This window comes from Taeniopygia guttata, chromosome 4A (genome assembly GCF_048771995.1).
Source record: "Taeniopygia guttata chromosome 4A, bTaeGut7.mat, whole genome shotgun sequence".
Taxonomy (NCBI): Eukaryota; Metazoa; Chordata; class Aves; order Passeriformes; family Estrildidae; genus Taeniopygia; species Taeniopygia guttata.
This window is the reverse complement of record NC_133029.1, coordinates 14,293,231-14,312,445: the sequence shown is the minus strand read 5'-3', so window position 1 is coordinate 14,312,445 and position 19,215 is coordinate 14,293,231.

The window sequence follows — 19,215 nt, the reverse complement described above, 5'->3', positions numbered from 1 at the left end:
TTGTTGGAAGAAGTAGTAGCAATTCTTATTCTTGGGCTGCCTGCCACTTCATATTATAGAGGGTTCTTGTAACCTTTATCTGAATGTTTTCAGCACCTCATCTGCTTGCAAAAGACTTTTGAAATTCAGTGAAGTGGAAGCCTTCAGGGTAATAAATGTTCACAAGCAGAATCACTTGGGAATGTTCTGTAAAAGATTTAGAGGTTTTCTGTTTGAAAATTGCTGAATCCCCTAAACTGAATCTGTCCTGATTCCAGACTTTGGGCAGATATGGAATGGAAGACCTGGTCAAAATGAGAGATAGAAAAAGACATTCACAAAATAGCAGTTATCAAAAAGAAAAGGAGACAGAAAATTGTCTGCCCGAGAATAGCCAGGTGCCCAGCGCTTAAAATACTTAGAATTCCTCATATGGGAAGCTCACATTTTAATTGCTGCTCCAGATTAATAGCCTGAACCTGTACTTTCAATGTGCAAGATGAATGCAACAGTGTCTGAGCTCTGGGGTTTGTAATTATTCCTTCCCTCCCTCATTGGAAATGAGAATTTTATCTTTGACACACATGATTTTTTGAATGGCATGGAAACTCCTGGGCATCTGCAGGTCTCTTTGCAGGTATAAAAACACTGGCAGAGCTGAAAGGGGAAGTTGGACCTCACCTGCAGAAAAGTGGCCTCACCAAAAATGCACTGAAATACATTGACCTGAGCCACGTCATCTCAGCCAAAACAATTTTAAATCAGTGTGATTCTAAAGCTGGAGTTACTTCAGGACTAGATGAGCCACAATTTGTAATGCATATGGCATACTCAACCCAGATTGGGTGCTCTATTTTCAGCACTGATAGAATAGTTTTTTCTGTGACAAGAGGTTTCCAAAACAATTCATCTGAAAGAGGAAGCTATTCTGTAACTCAAATTACCAGTTGGGAAAAGTCTTTCAGTTCATAAAAGGTATAACTTCTAAACTCAAAATATATGGCTCTTAAGGTGACTGAGTATTCCTTATTAGTTCCAAAGTGTCCTCCTCTACAAATACTTAGATGTTTATACTTTAGTGGTGTATTGCCAATAAAAAAATGAGATGGACATTTCTGCAATTGCCCTTTTGCAGCAGGTAAAGTCATTAATCACCTGCAGCACTCTCCCACTGCAGCACGCCCGGGGATAATAAACACCCATTAGAAACCAACAGCAACAGACTATTCTCTCCTGAACTGTATGGTTCCCTGTAATGAAAATGTTACTCAATAGAGGATATTTTACCCCATTGAAATTCTTTTCAATTTGAGATGTGAATGCAATGGTAATGGAAAGCGTTCAGGTGATAGTTCTATAAACTCACACGCTCTGTTATTTCACTGTAGTCACACAAAAGTATTTTTGCTACTTCTGCTCCCTTGGACTAACTTAATAAGTAAATTTTTGATGCAGCTTCCACATCTTGTCTGTCCTCAGAAAAAGAAAAAGGAATATTAGTATGAGAAGAGGAGACTTTTGTCCATGGGGCACAGAATTCAGTCTTTCAAATTATTCAACAACTGGAAAGGAATATGAAAGGAAACCAACTATACTTATTTTTATAATTTAGTTTAATGTGGGAGTCACAGGTTCAACTGGGTACTCCAGAGTGATGTTGATGTATCCAAGTAATCTTCCCATGCCATGTTTTTTTTTTTTTTTCCCTCTATAAAATGGAAAAAAAGGCATTTCTTACTTTAAAAAGACTGAAAAAGTAATTATAACAGTGAAATATTTCAAGAACTTGAGGCTGAAGAGCAACATATTTCTTCCATTATGAAAACTACTTGCCCCATTTTTTTCCATTTAATCTCACCCTTTGTTTATTAGATTTTACTATTATCAATACAGTTTGCACAAAATTACATGGAAGGCCCCCTTAAATCCTCTTCAAATCAGATCCTGCATCCTCTGAACCGTACTCAGCAAAACAAAGGTCCAACAGCAAACTAAATGAGGAAAACCTTGGCAAAATGTGACTTGGAAAATTTTCAAACCAACTCATATGTACAGTGTGATGCTGATGGTTGCAGGGTAAGTGAAACAGATATTCACAGCAGTTAAAAATGCTGGTTTTTGACAGAGGGTTGCATGTTCCCTTCAAGTTCTGTGGGAAAGAAAACTCTTCAGACAAATGTTAACACATTTTGCTTTACACCAGGCCATGGGGAGGCACAGACAATTACACCAGGATCACCTTAAATTGTAAAGAGTTCCTCCACTGAGTTGCTTTTCCCTGTCTGTATCCTCCAAGTGTTGCTTGTTTTCTGGAAACCACAGAGCTAGGAGGGAGAGTCTTCCCAGATAAACACTCTTTGTACCAACTACTAAGTGATTTTCTCATTATCCTTTCAGTAAAGCTCCCTCTTGCTATTGTTATTTAAATAGTTCACTGCAGACACATTTTAACATTTCAAATAATTTTCTTTCCTTCTTTGTTTTTATTAGAGGGCAATGTTTTTCCTCTTTTCAGAAAATAACAGTACGGCTTTGTTGACTCATCAAGTTGCCTTAAAAGGCCAGAATTTTGATGAAAGTTGGTGAATTCTTTTTGCAGTAGGAGTGAGTGTAACTAAAGGAATTTAAAAAAAAGAAAAGTCATAAAGATAAAATATTAAAATACAGAAATGAAATTATACACTTTTCATGCTGTAATAATAGGGTAATAAAAGCTAATTCCCTAAGTGAGCTTAGCCAACAAAAACTGGATCTGGACATCAGGTAGCAAAGGAATTTTAGATGTTTGCAATTCTGGTATTTGCCACTTAAACGTGGAGGCACTGGAAATTCCCAGCACCTGTGTTTGATGTGTGTCTATGGATTCACTTTGGGGCATCCGTGTTGGTCAGGGACTGCACTGCACTGGGCACTTTCTGTGCTTTTTAGGTCAGGAAGAGGTCACAGAAACATGCTAAGTACCTTTTATTTTCTTGCCCCCCCACAGATTTAAGAATGTGAATTTGCTCACAGAAACCCTCTGTGTCTATAATTTTGTAGCAATAAATTCTGAGGCCTTAAAACTATGTGAAAAGTTTACTTAGAGAAATTTATCTTTGCAATTTGTTCACCTTTTTGTACATTCACTGGCATAAATCAAGTGAACTATTTATTTGTAATTGCTGGTTGATTTTAAAAAATCATAATAATGGCACTTCTGATAGGAAATTCTAAAGGCCCAGGACTAAATTACAATTTTCAATGCTGTTAACTGTGAAAAACTGATTCAGAGAATACTTTACAGTAGTCCGTGATTTGCTTTTCATTTAATCTAATAACTTTTAACATACTTGCTCAGAAAATGGAAAACATTAAACATACAGTATCAAGATTGAATCTCAGGCAGAACTAATAACTTCTAAAAACTTTTCTTTTACTATTGATATATTTCTGATGAAAATTACTGCATTTTTCTACCAGAATTATATGTCCAGGTTCCCCACTTCTATTTTCTTTTGGCCTTTTTTTTTCACCCAGGAACAAAAGGAGATTCAGATTAAACCTATAGTGGAAAATAATATTTTGCTTCTACCTGCAAGTTCACTTAGCTATGGTACAGAATACTGGGAAATTTCTTTCATTGCCTATATTTCTAAGGCCAGATAATATTGGTTAGAATAGTTATTTTTTTGTCAGATTTTATTTTCTTTTAAAGATGTTCTGTCTCTAGACAAAAAACCTCCAGTATAGCAAAGTATTTAAATTGTTTTGGGAGCTAAAATGTGGACTACAGGCATATTTTAGCTGGTATAAATCTTCTTTAGCTGCACAGAAGTGATAGGTTAGGTTATTTCAATGAGGTACCAGGCAAAGAATATTTTACACGGGAAAAGAAAGATGAATTGTTGCCAGCACATAATTCTGTATGTACAAGTTATTTGTCTAGGAGCTGTACATCCTAACCCGTTAGTTCATAAGAAGGTTACTCTGTTAAAGGATCAATAAGGTTTGCTAACAATGTAAAGCTGTGCAGGGAATTTCAGACAAGATTAACAGGATTAAGGTGCCATTTTTTTAAGCCCCTGCCTGAACCCAGCACCTTTGGGAAGGTGCTGGCAGCTCTTGTGCTCCTGGCTGCAGCAGCAGCTCTCGTTTCTCGTGGGGTACAGACGCCTGAGAGCCCCTGGCGTGAGTGCCATGGTGCTAGGACGTGTGTGCATGGAACAGGCACATCTTCCAAACCATCTTCATCCCACCCAAAGGTTCCTGCTAAATGGAGCTGATGCCATTTGCTGGTGCAGGACACTGTTCTCTGCAGGAAAGTGTTTTTCCAGGTCCCTGAGTATGTTAACGAGCCTTGATTGTCCAGAGCAGCTTCACCTGGGATCACCACCCACACCCCCTCTGCTTTTCTCCTCTTCAGGAGCTGTAGCTACTCCTTTCCTGAGCTGTCTGGTAGCTAGCCCTGTTTCCCCCTGTCCCAACTTGCCAAATGGGGGTTCAGAATTTACCTTGGACTTGTTTTGTTGCTGTATCTTGTCAGAGGATCACTGGGTGGCCACCTGAGCATCCACAGCCCAGCTCTGCCTGGGTGCTATGGCACTGCACCTGACAGGTAAGATTGCTGCTTGCTCAGCCTCAGCTCCTGGTTTGTCCTGCCTTGTGGAACAACTGTTTCTGCTGCTCCCTGATAAATCCATTAGCAGTTTCCCAATTGCATTTCCAGTGGGGAAAAAGATAATGTCTCACTACCCTTGCTGAGCATAAAGTGTTATCTTTGAACTGCAAAGTGCATATCAGGTGCAAGTGGGTCTGTCACACTTGTATGGGGATACTGGTTGAGTCTCTTTGCTGATTTTCCACTTAAAATGAGCTTTCCATTTGCTAGAGGGTGCTTTGCTACTAAACTTTAGGTTATTGAGCAGTTGGGTTACCTCTGGAAAGTACAAGCTGCTCAGCTGACTTTATTTCTGTTAATGTTTGTTCGGAGTAAAACTGCATAAATGGTTTTCATCCACCTCATCTGAATGGGAAGAATGGATCTCTGGGAAGTCCAACAGAGGGTGGTGAGGAATTCATTCTGTGCAGGTGGCTGGGGTGAGCTCTGGCCTGAGGCAAGAGTCTCTGAATTGCTGCCCTTTGGATAGCAAAGGGCACCTGTGGCTCAGCCAGGTGAAGGCACTCAGGGACAGGCAGGGGCTGAAACCTCAGACTGTGAGGGGTTAAAAGCCCAAGGTTTGCTCTGTTTGGGGTTCTCCTCACAGGCACCAGGTTGGGCTGTTTCTGTGTTACTGTACCAGGAATAAATAGTTTTATGGAACGAGACAGTTGAGAGTCACCTGTGGGAAATCTGGTGTGACTGTGGGATGTGGGGGAGACACACAAGGACCTGCCAGACCCCTACAAAGGAGCTTCAGTCTCAGCAGTGACTTTTTGGGGTGGTGTGAGTGTGGCTGCCAGTCTTGGGAATGGTCAGAATGGGAAGTTTCCATAACAGGAAATTCCAAATCTAATTACCAGAATAGAGCGGAAAAGTTTTGTGTAAATATATTGACATCCGGAGCGATTAAATGAGGGTAAGAGATGGAAAGCAAATCCTACAACTACAGTCCAGAAATCTCTACAAAGAGAAGACTGAGCAGCAGGGGAACAGGGTTGTTGAAGTGGAAGTGTTGGAGTGAGAACAAACTGGGTTACCATAAGGAGTTGCTGGACAGTTAGTTAATGAAATGTGATAATTCTTCATGTCTGGAAATAGAGACTCTGGAAGTGCCCTATTCTAGGAATTGTTGTACAAGCTTAGGCCATTTAACCTTAGTTTCACTAACTCAGAATCATACACTAAATTCATATTTGCTCTGCTTCAACAGAAAGGGTGAAAATTCATCTTAGTTTTTGACTGTAGGATATCTAGGAGAGCAGGAGACTTGAAGCATAAGAGACCACCAAATATCTCTAAAAGGAGCCACAAGCACAAGTGAAAATATTACTAATTTAAGAGTCCTGGGTTCTCATGGAACTCTCAAGAATCTTCAGCATTGTATTCTGGCACAGAGATGTTAAACCTGCTGTGTCACTTCGAGCAATTGGACTGATAATCATTGACCTTTGTCATTAATCTGGCATTTAGAAAACTCTTAGCCTTTTAATGCATGCTTCAATATTAAAATGCCTTAATTTACATATTTCATTTCTACATCTTTGTTGTGAAGCTGTTGCATTTAATGAGCTATTGACAATTAGAGGAAAATTCAAATGCATCCAAATGTGGCCTCAATTGTCTGAACCCATGGCTGTTTCTTTTCTTCTTGGAGGGTGATATAAACAGAGGGCAAAAATGTTATTGATAACACATGTTTGCAAGGTGGCAGGATAGGAGTTGCTTGCCTTGTTAGGTCCTGGCTGAGAAAATGTTGCTATTCATAAAATTGTTGGTTTTTAGTAGGAGCTAGAATTGTCAGTGATTGATCTTCAGATTGCTTTCATTATGGGGCTTCCACATAGAAAGAACACTGTGTTGGGTTTCATTTTTTGCCTTTTTGCCAAGGAGGGTAATTTATAGTGTTAGCTCATGAATAATGGCCAAAATAGATTATGAAGCTCAGAGAGCTTCATCCTCAGAGTGTTTTAAGCTCAGGGCACACTGAAGATTGACATTAGGTAACTTTGCTATTCTTCTAGATTATTTAACTGTCTCTCTTAATTTTTTTTTTCTCCAGCATTAAATCTCTCTGCCAGGACCTCACCCATAAAACAGGATCACTGAAGATGAGTTAGCTCTAGAAAAAAACACATTTATTATCTGGATAAATATTTAGCATATTTCAAAAGAGAGTTAATCTTTGCTCTGTCTGCTGGGAAAATGACCGTTCCCCTCTCTTAGATCTCTTTCAACTGAACAATTTCTATATTTCGTCACAATTTCTTAAGTATTAATACTTAGTTTTTTGAGTAGGTTTCATAGTATTTCACTGAAATTTTAATGTTTAGTTGAAATACAGCTTTGTAAATTCTTCCTAGTCCATACATTTTATTACAGTAAATTTTTCTGTAGAAGATTAGAGAGAGTTCAATACAAATATTTGTGGTAGGATTCAGCTGAGTTAATTTCCCAGTGGATTTATCCAGAGGTGTAGATCATATCAAAATTAATTACAAAGTCTTCTATAACTTATTTAGCAAAGTCTCTGCTTATTTGCAAATAACAATTGAGGTACTACCTAAATAGGAGAACCTGAAGTCATTGAACAAGACTAATTAAAAATTTGTTTACATTTAGTAACAGCAGCTCAAATCAGAATTGCCTTCCCAAGTGATAATTCATTGACAGTTTTTTTTTCTTTCATATGTTAGCTAAGGTATGCAATGAATGATTCAGGCTAATTCAAACTGCTTTTGAAATTCACCAGCAGCTGTAACCAGGGTAACCTGTAATTCTAATCTCAGTTCACTTGAAAGTATTAAGCTGTTTTTATCAGATCTTGTGGTGAGCTCTTCCTTTATATATCAAACATTCATTTAATGTGAATCCTCTGTCCAAGGAACTGTCAGATTACTGCAAAACTCAGTGGGTGCAGTCTCTAGATTGTAATTGTTGAGGCTTTTGAAATGTGAATGTTGTTTCTAGTTAGTTTTTCATTCTGTGTGAGCAAAGAATTTCAATTATTAGTTTGGTAATTGACTGAAAAAAAGTATTTTCTAATTGTCCAAGTATGGGAAGGTGAATGCCAGAAGTTATAATATTAGATTGGAAACTGAAGCACAATAACTGATACATTTAGAAATGCAATTTTTATCCTTGCTCCTTCTTCCTGGTAGTGTGTGCTGAGCTGTGTGGGTAACTCCTTGTGCCAGCTGGGCTGAGGGATGGGAGCACACCTTTGTGTGGGCAGCACTGAGAGCTGCAGGGCTGATCAGCAGGAAATGTTCCCCATGTGAGCAATCCTGCCCTGGCTGCTGGAGGCACCAGTGCTGGTAGGGACAGTGCCAGCATGGTACAGCTACCATGGCCAGTGGGTAAGATTGGAGCAGACAGAAGTTATCTGCTTACCTCCACCAGGAAAGCTTTCACAGACACAGAGAACCTCTCAAAAAGAGCCCTTCCTATAATGACTTGGTCATATGGAGTAGCAGCAGTCTTGTACTTCCATCTCTTACTGGGGATACTTGCCCATGAGGATCTTGGTAGTTAGATGGATGTCAGTATGATTTAAGATGGAAATAAATTTTTTTCACAGTATAGTTGATTAACTTCTGGTTTCAATATTTATTTTTAGCTAAATGAAAAAAGCAGTAGTGATTACCCCAAGTTGTTACACTGCTCATGCATGATGGATACGCTATGTAGAACACAGTTAATTTTCCTTCTAACTGCATATTGCACTTCCTGCAGTGTCAGTTATATTGAATGATAAAGTTAAAACCACTTTGGGATTTAATCTTTTTTATTAAAATTGTCAGCCATATAAAAAGGGAACCATCTACATCAATGGAACCTGTACTGGCCCCAGCTGCTTGTTATTTATGTGCTCCTCTGGTGTATCACACATATTGCTGAGCAGACTCTGCATAAAGTCACACTCCTGAAATATAAAGAGAGACTCCTCCTGCCAGGACTATAATTGAGTTTTACATAGCAGTCATCTAAACAGAACAGGAAGTGACAAACAGATATTCTAGCATTTACACAGAATACATACTGTGTTATTATCTCTCTTTCCTTATTTCTAATCAGCTGTTCTGGTTTGTTTTAATTCATAGTAAATTACTTTTTTTTTTTTTTTTGGTAAAATGGAGCATCTACTTTCTCTTCAGATGTATTCTGCAGTATAGGTAAAATTTGGTAAATCAATTTTAAGTCTATGCATTTGAAAGATTTCATTGTTGATAGGGTGGAAAAAGGGAAGAATGCAGCCCTCTGTGGGCTAATGTGTAAGACTGGGATAACAGAGTTTATTGTTTTTGTAAATTCAAGGACTGGAATGCACAGTTTGACCTTTCTAGGAAGATTGAAATGCTGATTCTTATTACTCTGAGTCTTATTATTCTGGAGCCTAATGGAAACTGTGGAGACCAACACTCAACCAACAGTGACTCCTCTGCAGGGACAATTAAACATATGTGCACAGCCAAATGATGGCCTCACTCCTTAGGTGGTGATTGCTTAATCTCTTTCTTAGGTGAGGAACTTTCTGCTGATCACAAACATCTGAATCCCTTCCTGCAGTAGAATCCATCTACCATTGTGCAAATATTCTGTATTAATTCTAGACCACACACAGATCTGTGTGACATTAGAGTAAGACTGCAGTAACCCCAATTAATTTTAGGAGGCTTATTCCAGGTTTATCCTAGTCAGAGATAAAAATGTGTGTATTTATCTTTGAATTGCATGGCACAGACTATTATAATGAGGTGCATTGAGCTCCATTCTCAGCATAAATTAATTTGGGGCAGTCAGTTGAAAAATATTGTTGCACACCAGATTGACGAGCTAGATGGTCCCTTATCATTCAGTTAAGGAAAATATGAATGTTAATGAATCTATTTTGTTCTATCACAACTTCTGAAAAGAAAGAAAATTCTAACACCTATGAGGTTTTTGTGGGTTTTTGGTGTTTTTAAAAATTTCATTCGTGAGCACTGAGGATACTGGCATTTGTAGGAAAAGAAATCGAAATTCTAACTGGTTGGGCAGCTTTTTTGTTGATAGGGAGCTGAGCTAGCCTCAAGCTTCCCTCCCTGAAATCAGATGCAGAATCAGAGTCCTTTAAAATATTCATTTAATTGGTCTTCATCTATAAATTTTTGGCAAGTAGAGCTCAGTGGTGAAGTCCGGTTCATTCTCCTTCACTCAGATCTGAGGAAGATCCTTCACCTGTATTCTGTCAGGCTTTACCTCTGCAGTGACATCCAGCTGTAATGCAAGGATGTGCTTCTCTAGGAAGCCCTGTTGTGATACACATTGACATAACTTCTGAAATAAAAATACACTTGATGAAGGGAATTGTCAGAGTTTAGGTGAAAACACATTAATTTCCTTTTCCTCTGTGTTTACATGGCAATTGAGAAGGGCCTGGGTAACTCCTTTCTCTAGGGTGCTCCCCATGCCCTTGTGTCATGAGAACAGCTCGGCAGCCTCGCTTGGGTGACAAATCTCCTTGCATGGAAAAGATTCACTGTGCACACCATGGAGAGGAGAACCAAGATCCTCTGCAGTGTGCAGTTTTTCCCACTGGCTGTGTCCTGCTTGGCCCTGTCTTTTCTATTCAGACAGGAAAGCATGTTTTATAATAATTTTATAAAAAATAAAAAAAACTACTTGCAGTTTATGAAGGTGAATACCACAGCCTTATATTGTGTGCTGGGAGGCTTTTATATGAATGCTGATAGAACTGTGATTTCAGTAATTCATTTTATTTTCTTTTCTAGTTTTTTATATTTTCACCTATCTTTTATGTTGAATTTCATCATGTTTCATTACTTGAATTTAAGTTGTGGAATGGGTGCCTGTTCTGTTTTAGGCTTGGTAAAGTAGTGCACAAGGTTATGAAGCTATTAGGACTGTATAGTGTCTCATTTTAATAACAATATAGCCTTTGGTTAAGATAATTTTATTATTTCAATAAATGCATTATATGGAATTGGTGCCTTTTTGTCTGTGGATGCTATTTTATGACCACTGAATAACCATCAGTTTTAGGAAAGGAAATGAAAACTGCAGTGCAGTACAGTATTCCTCTTCAGCTTTTTCATCAATTTGCTTATTTAATGATTGGAAATCCAATTGATGGTCAGGTATTTCTTCTAAAAACCTTCCTTGTTGTTCAGAGAAATTTAGGAAAGAATAGCATTTGACATTTTAATAAAGAAATTTGGCTTTATGCTGCAGTCAGTATGTTTGTCTAGAAAATAACTAGCCATAAAGGGAAAATAATAAAAATTATATTTTTAATGTCCTTTACCTTGAATCCAGTAATCAGAAGAATGATGTAGTTCAAAAGACTTAATTTGAATATAAATTTGTAATTATGTTACTGAAAGCTTTAGTAGTTTTCTATTTAAATCCTTAGGGCCCAGTCTGCTCTCAAAATGAAGTCATTGCTTTACTGTGCCTGAGTATTTCCAGTGCTGGAACAAATCTTGACTTATAACTATTGAAGGTGGAAAATACAAAACCCAAACCACCACCTTCTTGCATTTATTGTATTCTGATTGTGTCTTTACTCCAGATACTTTAATTTTTCAATTAAAGGAGGAGATAGGCTTTAAAACATGGGACACATTCATCACGTAGGTTCTTCTCAGGGAATAAACTCTAGATCACAATAAGAAAACTCAGTTTTAAGACAAACTTGGTGACATTTAGTAAACTTGACAAATTATGAAACAAAGCTCTTAACATCTGTTCCACCAAAAAGCATATTCCCATATATCAAAACGTCAATTAGCTCATTCAATTATGTAGATGATTTGCATAATCTCAGAAAGCTTCATGAGAGCATAGAAAATTTGCAGTAAGAGAGTCCTTTTAATATGTTTCATCTGGATTTTTTTTTAAGAGTAGCTGTTTAGAGGGTTTTCATTCAACTTCTGTCTCAGATGTGGCTCACACTGGTAATATTTAGGTGTTAAAGTTGAACACATGTAGGTCCTAAAACTTAGATGATGCAAATCTCAAGGGACGTCAGAAGGAGCCTGCTGCACTCAACATTTGCAGGTGTTCTGTAAATCATCACTTTAAAATGTGATGTGAAGCTTGAGATTTCATGTGTTTTGTCTGGTATTTCAAAAAGACAGGAAAAAAAGAGGTTGGCTGTTTTGTGTCTAAACTAATTGGCCTGATTTTAATAATTACTTGAATGATCTTAATAGTCAAGTATAGATCTTATCTTTTGGCCTCAATGAGTTCAGTATTTTCATAAGTTCCATGAACTTTCAGCTGGGATTTGATTTTGCTTGCTCATTACAAAGAAACCCAACATTTTATTCGCTACAGATTGGTTTAATGCCTTGTCTTTGCAGGCAGGTGGAATTACTGTAATTTTCATGGCCAGTCCTTAAAAGCCTTACTGATGCTTGGTGTGCCTTGACAATCAGCTCCAGCCCTCTTGTTAGCAAGAGCCCTTACCTAGATTAGGCTTCAGGGAATTGGAAAAAAAATTATTGAACTTATACTTAAAAATTAAGCAAAGACTATACATTCTGTGAGTGTCAGATCAATCCACTTCACAATGCAGTTCTTTTCTGCACTTAGTAGCACAGTGTAGTAACCCAGAGGTTATTCTGCACTTGCAACTTTGCAAACATTGCCAGTGAGCATATGCTTATGTCAGACTTGTGAGAAAGCCAGCAAAACACAGTGAATTAAATTTGGCAAGCAATTCTTAACTTTGAATGCTCTTCAAGTTGCAGTTTTACTGCATTTTTGTTGATTTGGTGAAGTATTACAAAAGTACTGCTTTGGAGGTTTTTTGTTTGTTTGGTTTTTTGTTTGTTTGTTTTTTCCCCTACATGAGCAGATCTGTGAGCTTGATATGGTACTTTTTTTGAAACAGGAGTTTTGTCACACTGTCTTTTTTGGAAGAACAGAAGGTTATTCTTGAATTAAGTCTTTTTCAATCATCTTTCAAATTAATGAGAAAATGTTTCCAATTAAAATCAGCATTTGATTAATTAGTAGTTGACTTATTAGGAAGGAGACGAGAAAGTCAGGAGTGTTAGAATGCATTCAATGCAAATCAGGGGAGGAGAGTGTTAAGGAAAGAAAGCCTCAAAGGATGCTGGTTGTTTTTCTGTATGGTATCCTTCAGCAGCCTTTTCAAGTGGATTTGAACAAACTAATAAAGAAAACAGCTATAATTTGTAAGCACTTTGAGGTTAATCAGAGCATCCATCCTTCAGCACAAGCATTATGTGTGACTGAGTATAATATTGTGCAAATGGCAGGTTATCATGCCAAAATAAATATCAAGGACATGTGCACATCCTCGTACAATGTTTGAATAACAAATATATTTGTTCAGTTTTATTATTTTAAAAGATATATTTTCATTTTCTGTTTTGGTATAGCAGGCACAACAAACATATCAGCTTTGAAAGTGGCACAGAGAAAGAAGTAGCACCTAGTTTTAGAAATTCTGTGTCCTGGAGAAACTCTTATAAGTGGGTACAATATTGCTTTTCTTTTTTGGTCTTCAGGTGGAAGTCATAGTATTCAAAAGAGAGTACAATACTCAGCAGAGTGAAATTCATCTTTCACAACATTTATGTAAAATTGCACCCACAGTATATTCATTCTTGAGGATGAATTACACTTTTTGGTGCCTCGTTTCTTGATCTAGAATCATAGAATATCTTGAATTGGAAAGAGTGCAGGGGGGTCATTGAAATTCAACTCCTGGCCCTGCACAGGACACCCCAAAGTCCCACCCTGTGCCCCAGAGCATTGTCCAACCTCTCTGTGAGCTCTGTCAGGCTGTGCCACTGCCCTGGGGAGCTGCTCCAGTGCCCCACCACCCTCTGGGGGAAGAACCTGTCCCAAATATGCAGCTAAACCTCCCCTGACACAACTTCAGCCATTCCCTCGGGTCCTGTGACAGGTCAGCACAGAGAAGGGATCAGGGTCTGCCCCTCATGAGGAAGCCGCAGACCCCAATGAGTTCTCCTCTCTCTCTCCTCTTCAGCTGAAAAAGCCAAGTGACCCCAGCTGCTTCTCATCTGGAGGAGCAAAATGGAAGCTTTCAAACAGCTTCATCTCCTTCTGATACTGTGGTGCCCAAAGCTGTCGGGCAGCAGCAGAACCATTCAAAAACCTTCCATGACGTGCATCATTTGCTTGTTTACGTTTGCTATATTATCACAGTCTAAATGTTATTAATAGTGTGCATAACACAATGCAGCTTTATGGTTTCTATTCCATCTGAAATATCAATGCAAAATGGCCTCAGCTCTAAGGGAAGCCAGTGATTGACTGCTTGGTTCTGGTTATTTAAATTAAAAATTTGAAGTAGAAGTAGCAAAGATTGTTGATATATTATCCAGAATTCAGAGGAAATCAATACAAGCCTTAATGGCCTTCCCCCACTGCTCTGTAGCTGCATTAGTCACATCTTGAGAGAGCACTTTGGACATCAATCAAAGAAAAATAATCACTTTATTTTCATATTGCGAACTTCATGGCAGCTTGTGTGTGATCTTAGCAAGCTGTTTCTGAAACTCTGCAAGAAAAAAGCAAGAGGAAAGAGTTTCTGAAAGGATGGTAGGCTTTAAAGCATATACAAGCAGTAATTCAGACACAAGATAAACTTTGGATAACAATATTTTACTCCTTTTGATAGTGGAATGATCTGGTATAGCAGGCACAACAAACATACCAGCTTTGAAAGTGGCACAGAGAAAGAAGTAACCATGCATGCATTTGTGTTGAACCAGGGCACCAGAGAAGAGCTGTGCAATAACAGCCATACAACAATAAACCAAGTAGCAGATCCCTGTAGGATGCCATATAAATAAAATATTTCTAATAATAAAGAAGATTGGTTTTAAATCAAACCTCTGCTCTAATTCATGCTTTACTAGTCTTGTCCGTGGGGTAAAGACTCAGTTGTTTCTGATGGCACTGAGGTATTCAGCTATGGATTGGACAAGAAATATCTACCAAAACATTGTTTCATTTCTGAAAATGAGAGGAACCTGTGCCAGAGAACGAGGTGGGACAGGAAATTCCTGGAGCATCAGTATATGGCACAGGAACTCTTGGACTGTGCTCTCTAGTGGGCAGTATTTTCCCTAGTCCAGCAGAGATGAAAAACCAAATAGGCTGTGACTCAGTGAGGGGATCTGACTTTCACGTGAATTTATTTACAAAATTACCCAGGAAATCTTGGCAACACGTGATAATTTTATTCTAAGGGTTTGTAAGAAAACCACACTTAAAAGCTCTTCTGATCTGTGCCTGTTCATGTGAGCTAATTGTGGACTTAGGTTTTCACAGAGAAAAGCATGTGAAATAATTATATCTATTTGCCAAGAATCAAGTTTTTTCAGAAGGCAGAGGGATTAGGCTTAGGTAGAGAATACTTAGTGATTTAAATACAGCTTGAAAGCAGTTCAGTAGAATTAAGCTACTGTGATGTACAAAAGAGTTTCGGTCTCATGTCCATCAAAGAAAAGAGGAAATGACTTGGGCTGAGTGACTCTTTCAAATATGGAATGAGGAGAAAAGTGTTTTTAAATGTCCTTTTAGCAATCCCACCATGTCCAGGCAGGTCTAGCAAAGATAGGTCTAGCAATTGCTTCAAGAAGTACTTAACATATTAACGTGGACCTTGCAGGTTGTTCCTCATTGCTGCAAGATGGTAGAGATACTGCAAAGGTTAAGAGGATACAGACTGTATTTAGACTGTAAATTCCACTTTGAGGATGGATTTCTTTCTGTGCAGCTTCTCTGTAATCCTTGGTATAGTGGATAAATCTTGATATTTATCTTGGATATTAATGTAAGAAAAATAAGCATGAATAATAGAAGCCAAAGCTGTGTCTCCCATTATATATCTCAGTCCCTCGCAGTGAGAAAATGATTGTAAATTGCTTACTCTGAAAATGATTCTGACCCTCAGAAATTGAGCCATGTCCTAAATATAACATGAAAAGAAGTGAAATTGGACAAATGCCTTTTAAACACCACTTGGAATACAAATAATCAGGAGTTCATGTGTCAATAATTTGTCCTGCAGTTTAACACAGTACTATTTAGTACTGTTTGAACTAAAACCTAAATGTGCAGAAAATAGAGTTGTTAATAAATTAAAGTTGTCATAATTTAATAATAATTATACCGCATCCCAAAACACAACAAAGCAATGATTTTTGCAGGCTAGGTATCCTCTCAACATTGCATTATGGCCGAGTGATTGTAATCAGGCCTGCAATTGGAGTGATGAACTTAATTTAATTATCTCTTTAAACACAGCATTTTACTTACAGAAGTAGTAAGCTGAGGTAAGTGCCAAAATAACAAAGTTGCATTTATTTTGTTTGCTGCCCAGCCAAATAAACACTGCATAGTTGGGTTCCTCTGCCCCTTTCACTGCAATGAACAAATTTCTCTTTTTCCTCTCTGATGGAAGGGTGACAAACCAGCAGGTTACTCTGGGATCAAATTAAAGATCTTATCTGTTCCTTAGGGACAGATGACCTAAATTTGGCTGCACAAAATCTTCAGCTTCTAATAAGAGTGACACTTTACAGTCCCATGCCAGACTCTGGATTTGACTGGGTGACTGTTTTTACCTTTTTACCAGTGCAGGTCTCTTCTGCAACTGCAGTGATACTTTTCATGGCTGTTTTAACAAAAGAAGAAAAGATATGTTTGAGTAGTACTTTTTCCCTTTGAGTTTCTCCTGTATTCTAGTCTGTCTCTGGTATTCAATTTTTCATCCTGTGTTGTTGTCAGAGCTGTCAGGAATCTGATGGATAAAGCATCATTCGTGGTCAGACCCCAAAAAGTTGTTAGGGACAAATGTCTCACTCTGGTCATCAGTGTTCCAGATCACACAACAGTGAGTACCCCCAGCCTTCCCTGTACCTTTACTGTACTGCTACTAAATGCTTTAGCCTGTTTTAGGCAACTCTCACAACTGAGCTCAAGAATTGCCATAATGTCTCTGTACCACAGTAGTGTCTTTCATAGCATTTAGTGCACTCAGCATAAATTCTTCAGGGTCTTTTTTGTGGTGTCTGAGGAGTATTTCATGCTGTGTTCTGCTGATACTGCTGCAAAAGAAATATTGGTGTTACCTGTTTTTTCTGGCATAGTGAAATCTTCATTGGACTTGGTGTCCCATGTTGCAATTAAAGATCTAAATAAGTAATTTTCTCTTCAACTTTGTTCCAGCACAGGCTTTTAAGATGGTGTAGGAAAGGAAGGTTTCCCTGTCTTATCCAGAGATACAGGTGAAATTCATGGCTTCCACAGAAATTTTGTACTGGCACAATGATTAATGGCTATGCATTTGCAGTTCCTATTTGCTCCAATGACCTTCCTTCATGATCTTTTTAACTTGAAGTGTATCATACCATTATCTCACTTCTCCAGTTTTAAAACATGTAAATATGCTTCCACTTTTGAAATGTATATTTAAATTCAACTGATGGAAAAAAAATTACAAAAGCTGTGCCTCTGCTATCATTACAATGGGGATGGGTGCCACACCTACACTCTACATCCTCTTGAAAATTTTGCTTGTTTTCACTGTAGACTCTAGTTGGATTATTTTGTGGTTGTGGAGTTTAATTCTAAAAGAGCTGAAACTTGGTTATTCAGAGGCTTTCCCTTTTTTTTTTGGCATTCTTTACCTTGCTATTTCACTTGCAGGAAGACTGCTTTGGAAAGGCAATTATTTCTGTTGTGATTTCTTAAACTCATGGATTGGCTTAAAAAGCACAGAGCAGTTCAATTATAGTCACTTATACATGACTTTCATGACTGAGAGTTGTATCCCCTGTACGTGGTAGCTTGGCACAAATAGTCCAAAGAAAACAATTTCATGTGATCTTACCTTCAACTTCAGAAATAATGCCACTTCTCTGCATTCCTTCTGCCACTTTTTATAGTTAAACTGTGTTCTCCTGAGTGCTGCAAGTAAAAAGTTTATTGATTAGTACCAGTAAAATTTATGTATAGGCAACAAAACCAACCATATTTCATTCCCTTCATGCTCATCCAGCAGATGCCAGTGAAAGTTTATTTGCTCAATGTTGGGAGATAAGTAAAATCACAATGAAAATCTCTAAATCAAAAGATCTAATAAATGAGCAGTCAGTAGAGCTGTGAAAAATTAAGGGAGGCATGAAGAAAATACATGCCAAATTTAATTTCTTATGTCATCAGACAGATCTCCCTGAGGTTATGACAGACCCAAAAGATGGGTGAACAAGAGAGATTCTCTCTCAAGGCAGCTCAGAGCAGGGGCTGACTGAAAGGTGATAGCAAATGATGACAAAAACGTTCATGGATTTTTGTCCCAGTGGTCTGGCTTGTATGATTTCCCCCTTACACTCTCTTCTGGCTTGCTAGGAGAACCTGACAGCTTGTACACCTGGAAATGCCTGTGGTTCTGACATGCTGGACTCCTTGAACACGTTATTGTGGAGGGTAGGATTTTATTTATTGCTGAGAAGTCATGGTAAAATTGATACTTGTAATAGACATGGTGGGGGAGAAAGTGTGATGTGATCATTGTTTTCTTATCCTTAGTATGACATTTCAAGGAGATGGATATTTCACAAGAATCTGAGTAAAGTGTCAGTAATTTTTCTCATTTGTGTAGTGGTCTGTAATTTGGAAGTGGAAGCTTTCCAAGCTACATGCTATATAGAGTTCTGTGAATTAAGTAGGATTTTTCTACCTAATTGAATTTTCTACCTAATTGAATTAGGTAAATTTACTCAATAAATTCAAAATAATTTGGAAGTTAGATCATAAAAGTTCAGTTAACAAAAAGCAGAGTTAGGCTTTTCTGTGTTTGGCCTTGTAAAGCAGAGATGACAGAGGATCCATTTGTGTTCACCCTGTGTTTCATATTTCAGGATTAAGCAAATAATAATGGGAAGCCAACTTAATTGATTATGATTTAATGTCCTTGGTGTGATGTGATATTTTTGTGTATAATCCACTGCCATCTGACTCATGAGTCAGATTTGACAGTGTTCTTCTGGAAGTGCTGGCAGTCCTCAGTAGCAGCCAGAATGATGACTGCAAACAGCTGGGGGAAAGGTGAGATTCTTGGGGCCAGAGGAATATTGTTGTGTACTACAGAGTGTTTGGTGCTGGTTGCCTCCCCAGGGTTTCTGCTCTCAGTGTCCTACTGGTGAAGTGAAGCATTTCTGACAGACAGTTTTCAGCAAGCCCCAGTTTGTGTTTCTGGCCATCTCTTCTGTCTACTGTGGGCAACACTTTTTGTTCCATTCCATGCTATTAAAAAACTGACCTCTTCATGGCTCTCACCAAGGGCAAAAAAAGCAAAACAATTCAGAAAATAGGTTCAGTGAATTTCTTAAAATCTCTGCATCCCGGAGGCTGGAAGAATGTTCCTCCTTGCTCACAACTCTACAGCACAAATTTATTTCACCTGAGTTTTGTGCCTTGACCTGACAGATAACAATTTATAAAAATATTACAAATAAAAAATATTTACACTCTCTTTTTAAGCATCTTTTTGTATACCAGTATGAGAAACAGCCAGAGAAACAGAT